The sequence below is a fragment of the Callospermophilus lateralis genome, chromosome 6 (genome assembly GCF_048772815.1).
Source record: "Callospermophilus lateralis isolate mCalLat2 chromosome 6, mCalLat2.hap1, whole genome shotgun sequence".
Taxonomy (NCBI): Eukaryota; Metazoa; Chordata; class Mammalia; order Rodentia; family Sciuridae; genus Callospermophilus; species Callospermophilus lateralis.
The window spans coordinates 54,318,774-54,337,606 of NC_135310.1; the positions used below are offsets into that span (position 1 = coordinate 54,318,774).

Below are 18,833 nucleotides of genomic sequence, written 5' to 3' on the forward strand. Positions count from 1 at the left end.
TTTCCCTAATTGAATGCATTACTGTATATCATTGAATCTAAAACACTGGTTACAAAATACAACCATATTTTATATATGTTTATAGTAAAATAATGTGAATTAAATTTTGTCACATACCTGATTGGAAATGTTAAAAAGTACAGGGTAAAGATATGTCTTAGGATAAACAAAATGCAGCACTAAAAAAATGCATTTTTCAGAAAATTGTTCAATAACATTTAAGCACTGAGCATATAAATTCATAATCAGTAGCCACATACTTAAAGCTGTTTATTATTTTTGTTTTAATTCCAATTTGTAATGATGCATGGTTTGTTCTTCCAGAAACCTTGCACAAACTAAACCTATGAGTTTTTAAATTTGGATATTACCTCACTTTCATTTCAAGAATTACAAATCAGGACATGATATAAACCAGGTGTCAGTGTAGTTAGAAGGCTGAGAAACACCCTGAATCCAGGTCTCATGGGCCCTGTTCTGTGTTCTCTTTTTCAAAATCAAAAATCAAATGAGTCATTAGCATGCTTTGTTCTAACCATACAGATAAGATAAAACAATTAATTAAATATCTGTTGATTCCAAAGATGATTTTAAAAGAAACTACTCTCCCCACTTCCCAGGAAGAAGATGGATATCTGATAAATTACTCAGGAAATCCATTGTATTCCTCTGTGGGTTTACTCTATTAGAACACTACCCAAGTTCTCAAACACAAATAGCTTCACTATATTCTCTGAAAGGTGGAGACGATAAAGTTACCTAATCTCCCTAACAAGATCTTAGTGTACCATATCATACCATATCACTTGGTACTTTCTGTAGGATTTTGACTTTTAGAGAACATTTTTCAGCATTTGCTAAAAATGGACCTAAAAACTGATCCCCAAAGCATGCTGAAAATCTGCTAATGCTCTCCTCTGACTTGCCTTGTTAGAAGTGGCGTTTATTCAAGAGTGTCAGTAAATAGTCCATTTTCTCATTTCTCCTGGTTTCTGGCAAGATATTTCAGAGGAGAATTACTAGGTTAACTGGAGAAGATTCAAACATCAATGCGTTGGAGAATGATTGGTTGAGACATCATCTCTGGGCACCACTGAATTATCTCCAGATGTCTTTATGAAAGAATATCTTACTTTATCATTTATTTCAACCACTTCAAAATCCATTTCATTCCATTTTTCTGCATTCTCCCCTTTGTTCTCCTCCTCATACTCATTTAGCTCAGAGTTGGAAAGCAAAGAGTTTAGTCCTCACCCTTTCTGTTAGCTTTTCGCTGGCGATCCAGAGGCAAGGTGGCTAATTTATACAGCACAGGAAATATAACAGCAGTGAATATCGCTGACCCCAAACAGGTATACAGAACTATGGGCAAATCTGGGTATTGTCCCTCAACAATTCCAATTACTACAGGAATAGCCATCTCTCCCAGGGCTGCACCAATTACAAAAAAGGCTGCTGATTTCCCACTTATGGTCGTGTACTGCTCAATCCAGGAAACACCACTGGGAAACGTGGTTGCCATTGAGGCCCCATACACTGAAGTGGCAATCCAGAGACAGAGTGGACTCTTGTCAAATAACACCAGAAATAAAGATGAAGCCAGGCTGCCAATGTTGCTCAACACAATCATGGTGCCCGGCTGTAGACATGCAGCAAAGAAGATCGCCAGACCCCTACAGGCTGCAAAAGTCCCCCAGAAGATGGAGTTCAACCCAGCTGCTTCGGGTTCTTCCATGCCAGCATAGGTGGTGGCAAAGGAGAAAACATAAGAGCCATATGTTACCTCTGCTCCAACATAAAAAAAGAAGAACAAGAAAAGGAGGCAGAGAAGGGTCTTGTGATATTCAGCTCTTCGCCATTCCTGAGCAGATGGTTTTGATTTTTCCTGCCTTGAGCTTTTCTTGAAAAACAGAGCAAACGGGAAGAGAGACACTATGAACATATAAGTGCCGACAAAAGCATAAGCCCAGAATAGATTCATGTCATCAGGCAATCCAAACAGAGGCGCTGAGTCAGCTTCAGATGATCCGTTGGTGGCTGGAGGCTGAAAGGCAGGCTCTGTGTGGTTTTCAGCAGACACTGATGTACCCACTGCTAATTTAGCCAGAATTGGAGCCAGAAAGGCACCCAAGGCAAAACTGAAGTGTAAGGCCTGCATGTGTGGGGCTCCTTTATCTCCCCAAATAGCCAAGATGAGGACATTACCACCTGCCAATGAAAGATAAGGAAATGATTTACATTAAACACGATTACCCTGTTAAAAATATGGATCATTATTATTAGAATGAATATTTATTTTGTGGCATAGCATCATATGTTCTAAGTTATCAAATATTACACCTGAGTCAGTTCAGATTGAGGAACTCTAACCCACTACCACCAGAGAGCTATGTCTCATGACATCTCATCTGCATACTGGAATTTTACAACTGTTAAACTACTCCCTCCTAGAGCCAGTCACATTAGCAAAAACCTTTTTAAAAAGCAGTGCGTAGTGGCTGGCATATGGCTCAGTGGTAAAGCCCTTGCCTCCCACATGTGAGGCACTGGGTTCGATCTTCAGCACCAGATAAAAGTAAATCAACAAAATAAAGATGCTGCATCCATGTACAACTAAAAAAATATTTTTTAAAAAATAGTAGTGCTTAACACCAAACTAAAGAGTAATACTTTTTACACCTAATATTTATTTGTAAGTATTTTAAATACATATTTACTATGCAAATTTTTACCATCAGATCCTGGCCATATTACCAAAGTATACTGTATTTGCACTTGGTAGTCATTTGAGGAAAATACACACACACACACACACACACACACACACACTCATTCATGCACCTGAAACCCCAGGATTCTTCTGTGCTTCTTACAGGAAATAGAACTCCTATCAGATAATTACTCTTTGAACTCCCACAAGGTGAAAGGCCTTATTTTTTTAATCAGATATTTTCAGATTAATACATATTTACACCATGTATTTTACAACCAAACCAAGGCAGAAGTATAAAACACTTTCATGATCTATCAAAGAATATAAGAATAGGTGAGAGAGGCCTAAGGACTGGATATGGCACAAAATAAATATGTATGTTATTTAGGTTTTCAAACCTGATGACATAGTAGCTCTAATGCTAGGCAACAGAAGCATTTGAGAGAGGGGAGAAAAAGGAATGGAAAGTAGTAGTACTCTACATGCATTTCTCTTTTGCTCAAAAACAGGTGTGTATTTAAATTGGATAGCTGCTTCTGTGCTTGTGGAGCCAAATTAAGTTTTGACATTTGTTTCAGCCTATTAAATCATCAATGATAAAATTCTTTCCCAAAATAAAGCCCACTCACCTGTACTATAATTAGCTACAGGAGGAGAGTCCTTCCCTCTTTGGATACTATAAATCAACAATCTCCCTTAAAACAAAATTGTTTATATTCCTTTAAGAGTTGGCTGCTCAAAAATTGGTGCCCTAACCGGCAAGAAGAGGAACTGCTAGACACGTGTTTCTGATGGGGTGAACCCATGATCCACTCAGTAAGTCCATGTCATTTCAAGAGCATTGCAACCAACAGGCTAATATCATATGCTATACTCCCTATTAGAAAGTCCCTACTCCCAGAGATGACACTGAAGGATTCACTTACCGATACCCACAATGCTCCCTGAAGCACCATAGATAGACATCATGATGATCAGTAATACTGCTCTCTTATAAAAAGGAATAAGATAAAGACCAACTGCAGTAGTTAATAATGACAGCCCTGAGAAGAAAAATTTTTAAGTCAGCTATTAAAAACAGAATTTAGGCAGGCTCAAGGGTCAAGTCAATATCATAATGACTTAAAAATGCAAAATAAGGTGAGATTTAAATTTGGGAATTGTGTGTATGAATTGCAGCTTCTACAAGTGGTTATGTCATTTAAAACTTTAATAAGCTTTATAAACTCTAAAATATAAATTACTATGACACGATTACAATTCAGGTACTGTTAATTGAACCATAAATTATGATACAAAGAAAAATTTTATTGTAAAAGACTTGCCAAAATTAAATGTTATGCATTTAAGAAATTAATGGTAAGGGCTGGGGTTGTGGCTCAGTAGTAGAGTGCTCACCTAGCACACGTGAGGTCCTGGGTTCAATCCTCAGCACCACATAAAAATGAAATAAAGATACTGTGTCCACTTACAACTTTAAAATAAATATTTTTTAAAATGATGATAAGAAAAGAAACTAATGGTATGATTAGATGTGTGTTAACAGTGTAAAATAGCAAAAATAAAATGCAATAAGTATAGCATCTTGTAGTAAAAGCTTACTAACTAAACTAGTCTTGGGAATAGGGAGGGAAAAAATATATATATACTTTCAACTCACATTGAAAATAAAGTTGATTCTTTTTTTATTATTTAGCAACAAGTTATTTTCCTTGCTTCCAAAGGAGTTTTATTATATTAATCTAAATTTTCTTTAAATGTTCCAATATATTCAAAAGAAAATGTTAAAAGCTTTCCCATTAATTTCCAGGGAAAATTAGAGCAGTCCAGGGTTATCGCTGACATGGGACAGCAGGGATAAAAATGCAGCCTACCTCGGTTCACACATCATCCCCTTCACTTCAATCCAGAGTCCATAGAGCCTGGGCAGATTCTAGGAGCTCATTCTAATCTCTGTGGCCATAGGAGATCTGTCCTACAACCTTATGAGCAAAGCCTTTTGGACAACCAGTGGGTGATCCTACAGTGGTACCTAAATTATAATAAAGGTCTAGAAGGCCAAGCATTGCTAACACACACACCAGGATGCTGATCTAAGTTTCCAGGGGGCCCAGCACACACTCCCCCAAACTGCAAAGGTGAGAGCAGGACCATGGAAACTCAGCTTCCAACAAGAACACCCAAATAATATCCATTTCAGTTGTCAACTATACTTCAGGCTACTATTTCCATATTTAGAACCAAATTGTAAAACCATTTATAGTCACAAAGAAACACAAAGCAGTGTTTACTTACCCAAAAGTAAAAAATGATTCATACAGTCAAAAAGAACTCCACCAATCATAGAGCCAAACAAATATCCAGAGGCACGGCCCACAAAAATGAGAGAAAGACTGCTGATGTTTCTGTTTACATTCCTTGCCAAATCTTGAAACGTGGGTCCCAGTATAGCAATACACATTCCCTAAAATTTAAAAAGATAAAAGTGTTTTATTTACAATCATTAAAATAATGTCTGAGTAGTAGCTTTTTCCAGTATAAAAAAGTGGAAGGGAAGATTACAATGTAATGCAGGGAATTACTAAGTCCCACAGTGAGGAAAATTGTACTATGAAAATACCATTATTATTAGATTTATAAACTATGAGTTTTCTTTTATTTGCAACTCTCAATGTTACAAAATTATTTTAGAATATTCAAGACAACAGGTTAGAGGAAGTCCACATTCCTAGTGGCTCCATGGCTTGGGATCCAAGTGGTGGGAATACTGCTTCTCAATGAAGTGAGTAAATGAAGGATCTCACTAAAATTCAATAGTCAGAGTGTCTTAGACTCTCTGATATTTGGGTACATTAAACAAGGAAGAAAGAGTAAAGTGGAGCTGAACATTGGTGGCAGTGGCAACAGTAATGACAGCAGCTCTGGTTTACCACAGAGGGAGGGAGAACACAGAGAGAAACACAGATTTGGTATGGGAAAACCTGGATAATGTCTTCGGGAAATAATAACAGAAAAATTTCCAAACCTTGAGAATGTCATGGACATCCATATAGAGGAGGTATTCAGAATCCCAAATAGAAAAGATCAAGAAAGACCCTCTCCATGACACATTATAATTGAAATGCCTTACATACAAAGCAAAGATAGAATTTTAAAAGCCTCAGGAGAAAAACATCAGGTCATATTTAAAGGCAAGTCATTCATAATCACTTCCAATTTCTCAGTACAACCTCTAAAAGCCAAAAGGGCTTAGAATGATGTGTTTCAAGTCCAGAAGGAAAACAATTATCAACCATGACTGCTATTTCCAGCAAAGCTATATTTCAAAATCAAAAAGGAAATAAAAACCTTCCAAGATAGGCAGAAACTAAAAGAATTGATAGCTACTAAACTGCCACTACAGAACTTAATAAAAGAAACACTCCACATAGAAGAAATAATAACACAAAATCCAGAGCTCATAAATGAATCTCATATAAAGAGCAGCTAAGCAAATGAGAAACAGGGCCAAATTTAACATTATAAATAAATCAAAATGGTAGGCATTAATAAACATCTCTCTATAATAACATTGAATGCAAATGGTCTCAACTTTCCAATTAAAAGACATAGGCTGACAGTATGGATTAAAAACAACACCCATGTTGTTTGCAAGAGATGTACTTCACAGTCAAAGACAATCACAGGCTAAATGTGAAAAAATGGAAATTGATATACCATGTGACTAGAGCTCCCAAACAAGCAGGGGTAGCTACTCTTATATCTACAAGGCAGACTTCAAACCAATATCAATCAGAAGAGACAAAGAAGGTCACTTCATACCAGTACTGGGAACAATCCAACAAGAAGACATACCAATAATAAATATATCCCAAATATGGATATATATATTATTGGTATGTCTAATTTCATGAAAGAGACACTCCTCAAATTGCAGCCTCAGATACACCCCAGTAAGATAATATTATATTATAAATAATTTCAAGATACTTCTCTCAAAATTACATAGGCCATACAGACATAAACTCAGTAAGGACTCTTTGACTGGGTACAGTGGTGCGTGCCTGTAATCCCAGCAGTTTGGGAGACTGATGCAGGAGGATCACTGGTTCAAAGTCAGCCTCAGCAACTTAGCAAGGTCCTAAGGAACTCAGTGAGACCCTGTTTCTAAATGAAATTTTTTAAAGGGGGGACTGGGGATGTGGTTCAGTGGTTGAGCACCCCTGGGTTCAATACCCAGTGCCCCCCCCACACCAAAAAAAAGACTCTTTGGACCCGAAAAATATTAAAATTAAATGGACTTAATATCTTCAGAATATTTTATCCAACAACAAATGAACACACTTTTTCTCAGCATCTCATGGAACATTCTCCAAAATAGACCATTTTAGGCCACAAAGCAACTCTTAGCCAATACCAAAAAAATTGATATATTTCTTTACATCTTATCAGATGGTAATAGAATGAAATTTTAAAAATCAGCATGACAAAATCCTACAAAAACTATATAAACACATGGATATTGAACAATACTTTTTTTAAAAAATATATGTTTTAGTTGTAGATGAACACAATACCTTTATCTTACTTATTTCTTTTTATGTGGTGCTGAGATTGAACCCAGGGCCTCACATGTGCTGGGCAAGTGCTCTACCACTGAGCCACTACCCCAACCCTAAACATTACACTTTTCAATGATGAATGGGTGATAGAAGAAATCAGTAAAGGAATTAAAAAGTTCATAGACTCAAATGAGAATAGTGACACAACACATGAGAACTTCTGAGCCACTATGAAGGCAGATCTAAGAAGAAAGTTTATAGTTATGAGTTCCTACATTAAAACATTCAGAAAGATCCCAAATAAACAATGCCCCTGAAAAGAAGAACAACCAATTCCAAAACCAGGAGAAGGAAGGAAAATTTAAGATCAGAGTTGAAATCAATGAAATTGAGAATAAAAACAATACAAAGGATCAATGACACAAAGAGTTGGTTCTTTGAAAAGATAAGTGTTTAACCAAACTAACCAAAATAAAAAAACACAAATTAATAAAATTAGAGATGAAAAAGGCAAAATCACCACAGACATTACAGAAATCCAGCAGATCATAGGGACTATTATGGATACATTTCTAGGCATAATCTGCCAAAACTGAGTCAAGAAGATATACAAAAAACCTAAATGGATCAATATCTGTAATGAGGTAGAAGCAGTAATAAAAACCTTCCAACAAAGAAAAGCCCAGGACTAGATGGATACTCAGCTGTATTCCACCAGACCTTTAGGGAACAACTAATGCCAATACTCCTTGAATGATTCCATGAAATAAAAAGGGATGGAACACTTCCAAATCAATAATATGAAGCCAGCATCACCATTTTACCAAAACCAGATAAGGAAATGTCAAGGAAGGAAAATTAAGACCAATATCCCTGATGAACTTAGATGTATAAATACTTAGTAAGATATTCACAAGTTGTATTTAACAACATATTAAGAAGATTGTAAAAGTAGGTTTTATTCCAGAGATGTAAAGAAGGTTTAATACACACAAAACAATAAATGTAATACACACAAAACATAAATAGAATTAAGGATAAAATCACTTAGTCATCTCACCTAGATACAGAGAAGACCTTTGACTAACCTCAGTGATAAAAACACTGAAGAAACTAGGGATAGAAGGAACTGATCTCAACATGATAAAGGTCATATGTGAAAAACCCAAAGCCAACCCTGTAGTAAGTAGGGAAAAACTGAAAACATTTTCTTTAAAATCTGGGATAAGGTAAGAGCGTCCACTCTCACCATTCCTATGTAATATAGTACTAGAATTCTAGCCAGAGCTATTAAGCAAGAGAAAGAAATGAAAGGGATAAAAATTAAAAAGGAAGAAGCAAAAATATCACTATTGGCAGATTATATGATCTTTACCTAGAAGATCAAAAAACTCCACCAGAAGACCTCTAGAACTAATAGAAGCAGGTTAATACTTTAACAAGCTACCAGGTTACAAAATCAACATACAACATGCATATATACCAATGATAAATCTGCAGAGAAAGAAATCAGAAGAACAATTCCATTCACAATAGCTTCAAACACACACACACACACACACACACACACACACACACACACAAAAGAAAAACAAACAAACCTAAGAGTAAACCTAGAAGGTGAAAGACCTCTACCATGAAAATCATAGGACATTGAAGAAAGAAATTTAAAAAGACCCCAGAGGATGCAAAGACCTCCCATGTTCATGGATAAACAGAATTAAATGCCATACTACCAAAAGCAATTCACAGATTCAATGCAATCCCCATCAAAATACAAATGGCACTCTTCAAAGAATTAGAAAACACAGTCCTGAAATTCATTTGTAGGAATACAAGCAATATAGCCAAAATAGCCAAAGCAATTCCAAGCCAAAGAAACAATGCTGGAGGCATCACAATACCTGACATCAAATTATACTACAAAGCTATAGTAACAAAAACTACATGGTACCGGCATAAAAACAGACACATAGATGAATGGTGCATAATAGAAGATACATAGAGAGAAAACTAGACATCTATAGTAATCTGATCCTTGACAAAGGTGCTAAAAGCATACACTGGAAAAAAGGCAGCCTTTTTATCAAATGGTGCTGGGAAAACTGGTTATTCAAATGCAGAAAAATAAGACTAGACTCTTCTCGCTCACCCTGCACAAAAATCAAGTCAAAACGGATCAAAGACCTAGGAATTAGAACAGAAATTATGGAAGTCCTAGAAGAAAATGGAGGGTCAACACTCCAGCATAGGGCACATGCAATAACTTTCTCAGTAGGAACCCTAAAGCTCAGGAAAAAATGCCAAGAGTTAGTAAAAAGGATGGCATCAAATTAAAAAGCTTTTGCACAGCAAAGGAAACAATTTGGAATGGGAAGAGAGAATCTATAGAATGGGTTCTGATAAAGGATTAATATCTAGAATATATAAAGAACTCAAAAAACTTTACATCAAAAACCAAATAACCCAATTAATAAATGGGCAAATGAGTTAATCAGACACTTCTCAAAAGTAGAAACACAAATGGCCAATAAATACATAGAAAAACGTTCAACATCATTAACAATTAAGGAAAAGCCAATCAAAACTATACTGGGCTCAATCAACGAATGCCTACACCGTTACTGCCACTGCTGCTCTCTCTGATTCACTGCTGCCAGCCTGAGGTCGCCTGGAGGTCTTCTTTCTGGGCTTCCTCAGAAGCCGCTGCCCCAGATGCAGCTGAAGCCAACACTGCTGCTGACCCCTGGAGATCACCTGGTGATGCTGCCCCCACAGCTGCTGTTGGAGCTACTGCTGAAGCCACTGCTACTGCAGACCCGCTGCATGCTGCCACCACCACCACCACTACCTCTGCTACCACATCCCAGAGGACTGCTTTGGGGGAGACTCCAGGTTTGGTTGCATGTGGCTGCACCCATTTTGGTAAACCAGCCAGAGCCTGGGGTTTGAGTGTTAACAGTTTTAGCACCACAAGAGCCTCTGTCTGGGGACACCAGCTGGGACCTACAGGTTCAGTATGGGGGTGCCTGCAGGTTTGGAGGAGCCTGAGGTCTTCCTGCTGAGAGTGCTGGTGGCCCTTGTCTTGTTGCTGCACCTCAGAATTGCTCCTCTGCCATGAATGTATCCCTGGTGGTCTCTCTGCAAGTAGGAGAAGCATTGAGATCTTGGGACTGCAGCTTCGCTGAGCCTGAGGTATCTGAAGCCCAGACCCATGGGATAGAGACTGGGTTTGTGAGGGCTATCTGGGTTTGTTTATCTTAAGAGACATCAGAGATAGGGCTAAGAAACTACTAAAAACTGACAGAGACGGTTGAACTTTACAGAAAGATTTATTTTATTTTTTGATTTACTACTCTCTCTACCATATTTGAAACAGGATTTTTTTATGCATCAGTGTGTGGAGGACAATGATATATGAATAGAATTTTGCATTTTGGTTGTATTCTTGTGTCTTTAATTTTTTCTCTTTGTTCATATTCTTCCTCTGTCTTATCTATTTTCTTTTCAGCTTTTCTCCAACCAACAGCTAATCTCTGCTGGCTCCTCTTCCACTCTTCCTGTGAATTTTTACTCCTAGTGTCTCTCTTCCTCCCTCATAAATATTGCTACTACCCTACCTCTCTTCTCTCATTCATCATTTGAAATTATAAACTTTAACAGATATTCTGTTTATACTTTGATAGTTATTAAAATCATCATTTTGGTTTAATGCAAGAAAGCAGTAGATGCCTTAGTGAGAGCTTTTAGGTTTAAGGCTATATATTGTGTACACTGGGTGCTGTTGATATTGGTTTCACCAGTAAAGGTGAAGTGCTGGAAACCTTCAGGGACACTATAGGTCTACAGGGTAGAATTTATCCTGCTTTAGAACCATACTTTTAGATGGGAAAACACACTAACAACATGAAAAAACAAGGGAATAAAGTGCCCCAAACAAACCAAGATGCTTCAACAACAGAAGCCACTGATAACACAGTAGAAGAAGTAAGTGTCCAAGGGCTGGGGTTGTGGCTCAGCAATAGAGTGCTCGCCTAGCAAGTGTGAGGTCCTGGGTTTGAACCTCAGTACCACATAAAAATAAATAAATAGAATAAAGGTATTATATCCAACTACAACTAAAAAATATTAAAAAAAAGAAATGTCCAAGAAGGAGTTCAGATTGTATATAGTTAAACTGATATGTGAAGTAAAGGATAGTATAAAGAGTTAAATCAAAGAAAAAATACAGGAGGTGAAAGACCACTTCAATAAAGAGTTAGAGATCATGGAGGAATAAAAGCAAAAATGAAGGAATCAGTAAACTAAGTTATAAATTCAATAGAAAGCATCATCAACAGACTAGACCACTTAGAAGACAGAACCTCAGGCAATGAAGACAAAATATACAATCTTGAAAGTAGAGTTGAACATGCAGAGGAGATAGTAAGAAACCATGAACAGAACATCCAAGAATTATGGGATAACATGAAAAGACCAAATCTAAGAGTTATCAGAATAGATGAAGGAGCAGATATAAAAACCAAAGGAATGCACAATCTTTTCAATGATATAATAGCAGAAAATTTCCCACACCTAAAGAATGGAATAGAAAATTGAATACAAGAGGCTTATAGGACCCCAGATGTAAAAAATTACAGCAGACCAAAACCAAGCAGACATATATAGAATATTTCATCCATCAACGAGCAAATATACTTTCTTCTCAGCAGCATATGGCTCCCTCTTTAAAATAGACCGTATCTTATGCCACAAAGAAACCCTTAGTAAATACAAAAAAAAAAAAAACAAAAACACCAGAGATAATACCCTGCATTCTACCAGACCACAACAGAATGAAATTAGAAATCAATGATAAAATAAAAAATGAAAGCTGCTGTAACAAATGGAGACTAAATAATACACAATTGAATGATGAATGGACAGTAGAAGAAATCAAGGATGAAATAAAAAAAATTCTTAGAGGTAAATGAGAGCACTTATACAACATATCAAAATCTCTGGGACATTATGAAGGCAGTACTAAGAGGAAAGTTTACTGCACTGAATGCATTCATTAAAAGAATAAAAAGTCAGCAAATAAATGACCTAATACTACATCTCAAAGCCCTAAAAAAAGAAGAACAAAGCAACACCAAAAGCAGTAGAATACAGGAAATAATTAAATCAGAGCTGAAATCAGTAAAATCAAAACAAAAGAAACAATTGAAAAAAATCGACAAAACAAAAGTTGGTTCTTTGAAAAAATAAATAAAATAGATAAACCCCCGCCCATGATAATGAAGATAAAAAGAGAGAAAACTCAAATAACTAAAATACAAGATAAAGAAGGAACTATCATTACAGACACGTCTGAAATACAGAGGATAATTAGAAACTATTTTGAAAATTTATACTCTAATAAAATAGAAAACATCGAAGACATCAATAAATTTCTAGAGACATATGACCTATCCAAATTGAATGAGGAGGCCATACATGATTTAAACAGATCAATTTCAAGTAATAAAATAGAAAATGCCATCAACAACCTACCAACCAAGAAAAGCCCGGGACCAGATGGATTCTCATCTGAGTTTTATAAGACTTTCAAAGAAGACTTAACACCAATACTCCTCAAAGTATTCCATGAAATAGAATAGGAGGGAACCCTTCCAAACTCATCCCATGAGACTAATATCACCCTGATACCAAAACCAGACAAAAATACATCAAGGAAAGAAAACTTTAGACCAATATCTCTGATGAACATAGATGCAAAAATTCTCAATAAAATTCTGGCAAATTGCATACAAAAACATATTAAAAAGATATTGCACCCCAATCAAGTGAGATTCAATTCATACAAGGGATGCAGGGTTGGTTCAACATACAGAAATCAATAAATGTAGTTCATCATATTAATAGACTTTTAAAAACAAGAATCATATGATCATCTCAATAGATGCAAAAAAAGCATTTGACAAAATACAGCACAACTTCATGTTCAAAACACTAGAAAAACTAGGAATAGTAGGAACATACCTCAACATTGTAAAAATATATATGCTAAACTCAAAGCCAGCATAATTCTATATGGAGAAAAATTAAAAGCATTCCCACTAAAAACTGGAACAAGATAAGGATGTCCTCTTTTATCACTTCTATTCAACATTATCCTTGAAACTCTAGCCAGAGCAATTAGACAAAAGAAAGAAATTAAAGGGATACAAATAGGTAAAGAAGAACTCAAACTATCACTATTTGCTGATGACATGATCCTAAACTTGAAGATCCAAAAAATTCCACCAGAAAACTTCTAGATCTAATAAATGAATTCAGCAAAGTAGCAGGATATAAAATCAACACCCATAAATCAAATGCATTCCTATACATCAGTGATAAATCCACTGAAAGAGAAATTAGGAAAACTATTCCATTCACAATAGCCTAAAGAAAAATACCTGGGAATCAATCTAACAAAAGAGGTGAAAGACCTCTATAATGAAAATTACAAAACACTAAAGAAAGAAATTGAATAAAACCTCAGAAGATGGAAAGATCTTCCATGCTCCTGGATAGGCAGAATTAATATTGTCAAAATGGCATACTACCAAAAGTGTTATACAATTCCTATTAAAATCCCAGTGACATTCTTCATGGAAATAGAAAAAGCAATCATGAAATTTATTTGGAAAAATAAGAGACCCAGAATAGTTAAAGCAATCCTTAGCAAGAAAAGTGAAACAGGAGGCATCAAAATACTAGACCTTAAACTATACTATGGAGCTATAGTAACAAAAATGGCATGGTATTGGCACCAAAATAGACTTATAGACCAATGATACAGAATAGAGGACACAGAGACAATCCCGTATAAATACAGTTATCTCATACTAGACAAGGGTGCCAAAACATTCACTGGAGAAAAGATAGCCTATTCAACAAATGGTGCTGGCAAAACTGGAAATCCATATGTAACAAAATGAAATTAAACTTCTATCTCTCATCCTGCACAAAAATAAACTCAAAGTGGACCAAAGACTTAGGCACTAGAACAGAGACCCTGCGACTAATAGAAGAAAAAATAGGCCCAAATCTTCACCACATCAGCCTAGGATCTGACTTCCTTAACGAGACTCCTAACGCACAAGAAGTAAAATCAAGAATCAATAGATGGGATGAATTCAAATTAAAAAGCTTCCTCTCAGCAAGGGAAACAATTAATGTGAGAAGAGAGCCTACAGATTGGGAGAAAATCTTTACCACATGTACTTCTATAAAGCATTAATCTCTAGGATATATGAAGAACTCAAAAATCTTAACCCCCAAGAAACAAATAATCCAATCAATAAATGGGCTTAAGAACTGAACAGACATTTCACAGAAGAAGAAATGCAATTGATCAACAAATATATGAAAAAATGTTCAACATCTCTTGCAATTAGAGAAATGCAAATAAAAATAAGATTTCATCTCACTCCTGTCAAAATGGCAGTCATCAAGAATACAGGCAACAATAAATGTTGGCAAGGATGTGGTGAAAAAGGTGCACTCATATATTGCTGATGGGACTGCAAATTGGTGCTACCACTATGGAGCAGTATGTGATTCCTCAGAAAATTGGGAATGGAATTACCATTTGACCCAGCTATCCCACTCCTTGGTTTATACCCAAAGGAATTAAAATCAGCATACTGTAGAGATGTAGTCACATCAATGTTATGGCAGCTCAATTCACAATAGCTAGACTATGGAACCAACTTAAGTGTCCCTCAGTAGATGAATGGATAAAGGAAATGTGGTATATATACTCAATGGAATATTACTCAGCTTACATATGGAGTATTACTCAGCTTATTACATAAGCTTCTTTAAAGAAGAGTGAAATTATGGCATTTGCTGGTAAATGGTTGGAGTTAGAGAATATCATGCTAAGTGAAATAAGCCAATTCCACAAAACCAAAGGCCAAATGTTTTCTCTAGTGTGTGGATGCTAATTCACAATAAGACAGGGGGCACTAGGGAAGAATAGCGTTACCTTAGATTAGGTAGAGGGAAGTGATTGGAGGGGAGGGGAGGAGATGTAGGGATAAGGAAGATAGTAGAATGAAACAGACATTATTACTGTATGTATATATGTGACTACATGACCAATATGATTCTGCCACATGTACTCAGAAAAATGAGAAATTATATCCCATCTATGTATGATATATTAGTGCATAAATGCATTGTACCATCATGTATAACTAATTAAAACAAATAAAATTTTTTTTAAAAAACTACACTAGGATTTCATCTCACACTAGTCAGAATGGCAGTCATGAAGAATGCAAACAATAATAAATGCTGGAGAGAATGTGGAGTAAAAGGAACACTTTAACAACATTGGTGAGAATGTAAATTAGTACAACCACCATGGAGAATCAGTATGGAGGTGCCTCAAAAGACTAGGCATGGAACCACCATGTGACCTAGCGATACCACTCCACAGTATTCATGTTAAGGAATTAAAGTGATACATGCATTCTTATGTTTATAGCAGCATAATTCACAATAGCCAAACTAAAAAACCAGCCTAGGCCATCAACAGATGAATGGATAAAGAAAATGCAATATACATACCCAATGGAATTTTATTCAGCCATAAAGAAAAATGAAATTATGTCATTGAAGGAAAATTAATAGAACTAGAGACCATTTTGTTAAGCAAAATAAGTCAAATGCAGAAGATCAACTAACATGTTTTCTCTCATATGTGGAAGTTCAAGAGGAAAAAAAAAAAAAAGGAAGTTGTGGGGGATCTCTTGAAAATTAAAGGGAGATCGGTCAGTAGAGGAAAGGGACCAAGGGATGAAAGTCAGGGAAGGAGGATAATAATATTGACCAAATTATCTTGTTATATTTTGTGCATGTACAAATAAGTAACAACAAATCCTATAATTACATATAATTATAATGCACCAATAAAAATTATTTTAATTTTTCTGACTTTTCATTTCAATTTTGTTTCGTTTTTGACTACCTTAAAAGAGTATTCTTGATGACTTGTTAATAAGCTTTAACAAAACTATTCCTCACAGTACTTCAGTATATTTTAAAATATACTACATACACAGATAACATTGGACTATAGATGTTAAAATTTTAAGTTATCCAGACATCAAAATATTATTCTGTGTTTATGTTAAAACAGCAATATTTCTGGGCTGGGGATGTGGCTCAAGCGGTAGCGCGCTCGCCTGGCATGCGTGCGGCCCAGGTTCGATCCTCAGCACCACATACAAATGAAGATGTTGTGTCCTCCGAAAACTAGAAAATAAATATTGAAAAATTCTCTCTCTCTCTTTCCCTCTCTCTCTTTAAAAAAAACAAAACAAAAAAAAAAACCAGCAATATTTCTGATAGGGTCTTTCCTCAGAACTATACACATACAATATGCAGGAGATAAACAATTTGAATATTTCCAAATATACATTTCTCTTCAAAGAAAACCCAAGGCCACCAGGAAAGAGTATAATGTGTAAGGCTATCTTAGCAAATATCACATACAAACATATAGAATGACTTTAAAAAAATGTTACTTGGGCAATGTGTTAACAAAGAACTAAGGGTTACTCTTCACTCCATAGGAAATTTGTCATAAACTTCAAGAAAAAAAAAAATGTTTTCCCTCTTCTACATTTCAAGAAGGATTGATTCTAATTACGTTGCTCTGTTTTAAATGCAGGGTGTATCTGTTGCCCAACAGAAGCCATCCAGGTTAAGAACTAGGGTGTTCCCAGGCCCACAGCAAGGGTCAGATTGAAGGAAAGAAGTCAGAATACTGGCTGTCATCATCACTTCTATTCTTCAAAGGACCTGGCACATAGTGGGGCCTCACCAAGCATCTGTGGTGATTTCTTTCTTATTTCCTCCCACATCAAAAAATTCTAAGAAACAACTGTGGTTCAGTTTCTCCGAAAACCTAAGTGGTCAGAAGTAACTGGCCTCCACGGACTCAACCACTTAACACCCCAGAATAGGAATTTATCAAGTTTGGCAAAAGGCACTTCTAGCCTTGCACATTGCTGAAGAAAAACATTTAAGGATCTGAAAGTCTGATGTCAATAGGATTGTGAGCAGAATAAGAGATGTTCCTAGCTAGCCAGGCAAGGTAGTACAGGCCTATAATTCCAGTAACTAGGAGGCAGAGGCAGGAGGATCACAAGTTGGAGGCCAGCCCGAGTAATTTAGGTAAGACCCTGTCTCAAAATAAAAAAAACAAAAAGGTCTGGGGAAGTAGCTCATTGGTAGAGTGGTCCTGGGTTCAATCCCCAGGAAACCCCCCCCCCCACACACACACACCAGAGAAAGAAAGAGAGAGAAAGAAGGTGGGGGAGGGAGGGAGGGAAGGAGGGGGAGAGAGAGAGAGAGAGAGAGAGAGAGAGAGAGAATGTTCCTAGGTTCTTGGCTTTATCACTTACCAGCTGTTGGATAAGGGAAAAGTCACTTTCCTCTTAACCTATTTACTTACCTTCAAAATTAAGAGGTTGGTTGAATCTGAGCAGGACACCTAAAGAGGCTATCCCAGAAAAAGCAGCGTTTCTGTGTAATAATTTTGGGCTGGAACAGGTGGATGCGGAGGGCAGCAGCTAAAGACCTGGGCTACCTCTCTAGTATCTAACTCATCGAGGAGACATAGATTGGAAGAGGAGACTACAGTTGGAAAACACATTAAGAAAATAAATTTCGCACTTGACAATAACTCTACACAATTCGAATTGTGCCCATTTTCCAGTTGGCCGAACTGATACCCAGGCTGATAAACTAAAGCGCCCAAGGTCACACAGTTCGCAGGTGCCAAAGCCCCAACTGCAACTGCGCCACTTGTTCTGCAGGGCGCCTGCTGGCCAGGACCTGGAAGGGTCGCCGCCCCAGCTCTCACCAGCCCCAGGAAGGCCGCATACAGGATCGCGGTGGTGAACCAGCGCAGCACGCTCGCGGCCCGGCCGCTGGGCCGGGAGACCGGCACCGTCTCCAGTTCATCCTTCGCCCGGGCGTCGGCCTGGAGGAGCCCCTGCCCCGCAGCCGCGGCCCCGGCACCACGCAACTCCAGTTCCAGCTCCAGCTTGGCGGCTCTGAAATGGTCTTGCTGAGATTGCTTTTCATCTGAGCTTCAGTTGTTCCAAGGTGAGCCACGGTCCTGTCCCTTGCGTCACGACTGTTTGCAAAGTCGCCACCTCCCCTAGGCCCGCCCCAAAGCAAGTCGGACTTTGGGATGCGCAGGTGTGGCGCGCAGCTGGCGCTCACGCTCTGGATCACACTTTAGGTGAGACCTCTGAGGCCAGGGGACCCTCGCCAGCGGCGGAGCCAACCGAAGCTGCAGCCTCGGAACCATAAATTCCGGGGGTAAGAGGCCACCAAACCTTCAAGAGGAAATATGGGCCAAGGGCTGCAAGGTGGAACCTTGTGTGTCCTTTCCCTGTCCGGGAGCTGAGGGAATTGGAGGATCTTGCCTTGCAGACTTTCCCAAATCCCTGCTCCTCCTCCTTTCGAGGTATGAGGTTTCTAGGTCTATCCCAGAAAAGCATCTT

At 37.4% G+C, this 18,833-nt stretch overlaps 1 pseudogene across 1 annotated transcript; it reads right to left on the reverse strand.

Moving 5' to 3' along the window:
* Window positions 1-55: 55 nt before the first annotated feature.
* On the reverse strand, window positions 56-18,412 carry LOC143401198 (sodium-dependent glucose transporter 1B-like; annotated as a pseudogene). Its single transcript, XR_013091619.2, has 4 exons — window positions 18,185-18,412; window positions 5,009-5,177; window positions 3,640-3,756; window positions 56-2,208 (listed from the first exon to the last, which is right to left on the reverse strand). The product of XR_013091619.2 is annotated as a sodium-dependent glucose transporter 1B-like (transcript).
* Between the last annotated feature and the right edge of the window lie 421 nt (window positions 18,413-18,833).